The sequence below is a fragment of the Cupressus sempervirens genome, chromosome 9, assembly GCF_028749045.1.
Source record: "Cupressus sempervirens isolate cs-2001-9-10 chromosome 9, ASM2874904v1, whole genome shotgun sequence".
NCBI lineage: Eukaryota > Viridiplantae > Streptophyta > Pinopsida > Cupressales > Cupressaceae > Cupressus > Cupressus sempervirens.
In genome coordinates, this window is record NC_143126.1 from 251,727,016 (window position 1) to 251,732,239 (window position 5,224).

A 5,224-nucleotide genomic window follows, 5' to 3' on the forward strand; every position below is an offset into this window, starting at 1 on the left:
TATTGTTAAGTCCTACCTTGTTAGAGGATTTCAACACCCTATTAGAAGTGTGCCTTTTAAGAGGACTTCAACTTACAACTAAGTAAGGACCTTGATAAAGGATTTCATATAGCCTGCTAGGACTACTCTATTAAGAGATTTGACAAAAATCACCTGCTAAAATGTCTCAGCATAGATCTTGTGATTGGCACTTGGTTGGCTGATAACAGGTCACCTCTAAACACTGTCCAATTTGATCATTCACGATTAGATATCTCAAAGTTGTATCGTTCTCTCTTTTCTCTGTTCTTCTCTAACTAATTCTACAATTCATTCCTTCTCAATAACTTCTAAGTCTCAATGAATGCTCTATTTGCACATGCAAACTTCTCCATAATTCATTCAACACTCACAGATAGTTTAGGGTTTTGTCCTCCTTAAGAAGACTTAGGGTTAGGTAGGATTGGAAGGAATGTTATGGAGTGAGAAATTTGTTTAACTTGGTAGGGAAATATGGGAAAATACAAGGCTTTCTTGTGCTTCATTATCTCCATCATATGGAGGATTTTTTTGTGGAGGTGGGGGGATATATGAAACAAGGTAAACTCAAATTCAGAGAAGATTTGACAAAGGGAATATAAAACTTCTTGAAAGCATTCAATTCTCTTCTCACTAGGGGAAATATAGGAAAAGCTCTTGTTCACCTCACACCTAATTCATAAGCACACTATGTTTTATATTTCTCATCTGAAAAATGTGATTAGAACATTTTTAAAAGCCTATATCACATTGAAAATTCCTATGCTAAAAAATATTATTCTCTAGTAGATTCTAGCTATGGGGAATGCAACTTCTTGTGTGTCATAGAAGTTTATAGAATTATGTAATAATTGATGTTTTTTTATAAATATAGATATTTCATATTACTTTATGTTAAAAAATTAAGGAAAGGTACTTTGCTTTATTTTAGGAAGATAAGAACCTGAGGAATAATAATTTGCAATGGAGGAACAACCAAAATATCAACATGAACACATTCTTTGCTACGAACCAAATTGACATGTATTGCCACAAACTGGTCAAGTGCATTAGAAACCAAGCTAGGATCAAATATAGGTTAATACATTTTTCCATACAAAATGCCAATTCTATCAACAAGAAATTGTGATTCTCATTGTCAAGCATGAATTTAGAAAATTTTACAAAACCATCTTCAAGTCTATGAAAATTAATAAAATGATGATGATCTTGAATTTTAACTAATGGATGTTTTATTTTTCTTTGCAATATGATATTCATAAACATGACTAGTATATTTTCCTCTACAATATTTATAATAAAAAGAGTTTCCTTATTAAGTGTCAGTTTGTTTTCGCTAATATAATGTGACATCGTTACTAGAAGATACACTGGACAATGATTAAGTATATTTGTAGTTAGTATGATAAGAGTATATTTTCTTGTGGCTCTTAATAACAAGTGCTAAAAAAATCTTATTAATTTTTAGTTTGTTTTCACTAATATAATGAGATGTCATTAGTAGAAGATACCATGGATAGTGATTAAGTATATTTGCAATCAATATGATAAGAGTATATTTGCTTATGGTTCTTAATAACAAGCACTAACAAAATCTTATTCTTGAAAAGTCATTCAGTTTTTATAGGGCATCAACAAGGCACAACTTGGACTCTTTCAGTATAAGAAACATATCATTTTCTTCTCTTCTTAAAACTATGGTTCCAATTAAAATGACTTTTTCCTATTTTCTCATAAGATCAATCATATCATTAAATATATTTTTAATCTATGCTTTCAATTATATCTAATATTCATCATCATAATGAGGAAATAATGAGTATAGAATTGTGGATATGAACCTCACTATTTAGTAATCATTATTTCCTAATTTTATGATAATTCATTGGGCATTAATATGGATTATAAATATATATACATTCAATCCATAAAACTTACATTGAAATTCCACATCTTTTCTAAAACATTGTTTGAATGAAATTTTAATTTTTCCAATATTATGTTAGCATTTTTGCCACAAACATTTCTATAATAAGAATGAAGAAATGATTGTGCAAGAGAAGATCATGATACTAGGAACTACTAGAAACAAAATTTGGAAATTTGACAAACAAAAGAAAGAGAAAGAAATACCTCTACCCACACTCTTGATGATGAATTCCAATTCTTCAGTAGCTGACTTTTCTTCGATCTTCACTACAAGGTAGTTAAATGATATATTTTTACTTGTTATCTTCACAAATATTTCATTAGGAATTTGTGCAAAATAGAATAGTATTAAATTTTTCTATAAATGTTAATAGATTTTTTATGTGCTCATGAAATTGAATGATTTCTAATGAATTGATTAAAAATCACATTTTGTTGAATGTGAAGACTCTGAACTACATTTCAAAGTGATGACTAAAAGAGTTAGCAGAGAAGAAGAAACAATAGTCAGATTGTGAAGAATCTTCAAAGCATGTGATGTATATAAGCTATTGGTCTCCTTCATAAAATGTTTATATTTTCAATACATAACTATGTCCCCTCTCCATAATTGTAAATTATCTTTTCGCAACCTGCTAGAAGTAGAGATGTAACGGTATACATAACAAATTTCCATATTCCAATTCAATCAAAACCAATCTTGCAAATGTTTTTATGGTTCTTTTAATGAATATATTATCAAATTAGTAGTGTAAAGATTCCTAAATAGATTTATCTCCATATTTTAGATATTGTGCTTTCCTGTGCACCACATTGAAAACTATAATGTTAATTAAAGTGTACAAAGAGTCTATAGACCATTGAAAAAATAAAAAAATACATTTCTTGTAGCTGCTTCTAATTTCTTACGTAGCCCTTATTGTATATAGATTTGGCATCCTAGAAAAGAGAGTTGTCATGTTCCTATCTTTGATTTGGCAGTCTCGAGGTTCGCAAAGGGTATACACTCTTACACCAGAAAAAACCTCTTTCTTTTACTAAAAGAATCCCTAAATATTAGATGTTAGAGATGATTGAAGTGTTGTCATTTTTTATGCTTCCCAAGGCTAGTATTTAAACTATGATTTTGGATATTCTTTTGTTTTGCTCATAAATTGAAGCTCTGTTGAGCAACTATGTTTCTACAGTTTCCTAAATTTTGTGTTAAAATATTTATTCTTACAACTTTATATGTTATGTCCATAAGTAATGTGAAAATCTATAATTGTAGCTTAAAATTGAATACCTAACAAATTAATTTTTATTTCATTCAAAACTTTGAACAACCAAATAAAGAACAATTTTGATTCCAATCAAGCTGTTTAATAACCAAGAATTATATTCAAAGCCATCCCAAGAAAAATCTAAGGTTGTGTTATGTTGTAAAACAAAACCCAACAAACAAATTTTTTTAGATTTCTACCACTTAGCGATATCACACAAAAGGGCCAAAGTTTTAATCCCAAGAAAGTCTTACAATCAAACAATGAAGGAAGCAACTCAAACGTATCAAACGTTTCCAATGGCAACTCAAACTACAACCATATGATAAATTTCATATAAATATAAATTCCTTCCAAATCTGGACACCAAATCTCTAATGGCAACTCAAAATGCAAACATAAACAAACATATAAGGGGATTGATCAATGAAAAATGCTACTTCTTACCTCAAATGGCTCCTGTGCATGTAGAGCACATCCAACCAACTCCTTTGGCCAAAAAATAAAATGTGATGCTACTTTTTTTTTCTTTTTTTCTATTAAACTCGATTCAGTCAAAATTTTGATGAAATTGGGAAACCCTAATCTGGTTGAAATTTTGACCAAACTAGGAATAAAAACAAGAAAAAAGAAGAATTCGTAGGTTGATATGGCCTTTGGTCAAAAATTTAGGTTAAAAAAAGGGAAAATGTACTAGTATTTGTATCTAGCCATAACCCAAAAGGCCTTGTAGCTTGGCATGTATGCTAGACATTTGATGAATCAATAAAAGTATTTATTTCCATCTTTCCATGGTGTTGTTTTCTATGTTTTTCTTCTGTTGTATTAACTCAGCAGGGTGGTTAGACAATTTGGTGTGCCTTTGGCCCTAATTGTTCATCCCTCCTTGCACCAGGTGGTATCAAAGCTTTAGGTTTATCCTTGTGGAGATCAAATCATGTAGAAACCTAAGTTTAATTTGGTAGTAGGCTAGTAGATCTGAGGATTTGACGTATAACTTATAGAGGGTTACGATCTTGTAAGAATCTGATTATAAATATGGTTTGAGTTAGAGGAAATGTTTGCAATGCCATATTGGATACATTGAGACAAATTACAGCTAGATTAGATGTAGAGACAAACCAAGGGAGAAGACCACATCTTCATGATGTGAGTGATGATGAAGCAATAACAGCAAACCCTAATCCAAAACTTGAAGAAGATCAAGACACTAGTACAAAAACAACAATATATGAATAAATAATCTACTAAATATTGTAGATATATGAATAATTTTGATCATGTGACCATTAGGAGTTTATTGCTAGACATTTATCTCCCAACCAAATTTATGACTAAACTATTTTAATCATTGATTTGGTCATTTATTATTGTTAAATGATTTTTTTTTTTCTAATTTATTGTTCTTACCTAGTATTTTATTTGATCATTGATTGTTGGTAATTGGTTATGTATTTGGTCATTTATTTGGCAGTTTATTTAATTATTTATTTGGTAGTTAATATGGTAGATTACTTTCAATCATTTATTTGGTAGTTTAATTGGTTGTTTATTTGGTAGTCAATTTAGTCACTTATTTGGTAGTATATTTGGGAGCCAATTTGGTAATTCATTTAGTAGTTTACTTGGTAGTCAATTTGGTTATTGATTTGGTAGTTTATGTGGTAGTTTATTTGATTGGTTATTTGATCATTTATTTTGTCATTTATTTAATTATCATTTTTTTAATCATATTAGGGCACAGTGGAATTCAACCACCATCCTTATACTAGTAAATTACATGCTCTTCCATTGAGATAGTACCCTACAAAGAATAATGTAAAAAAAATTGTAAACATGAGACTAGAAACAATGACTTGTTAAAATTAAAATATATTGAAATTAGACACAAAAACATCATAAATACATTGTTGGGAGTGAACTAGAATATTCTCTCAACATTCATTTCCATTCATTGAGTTATTATTTCCCACCATGTGTGAACATACCTTAGTAGAGCCTCAGAGATGCACAAA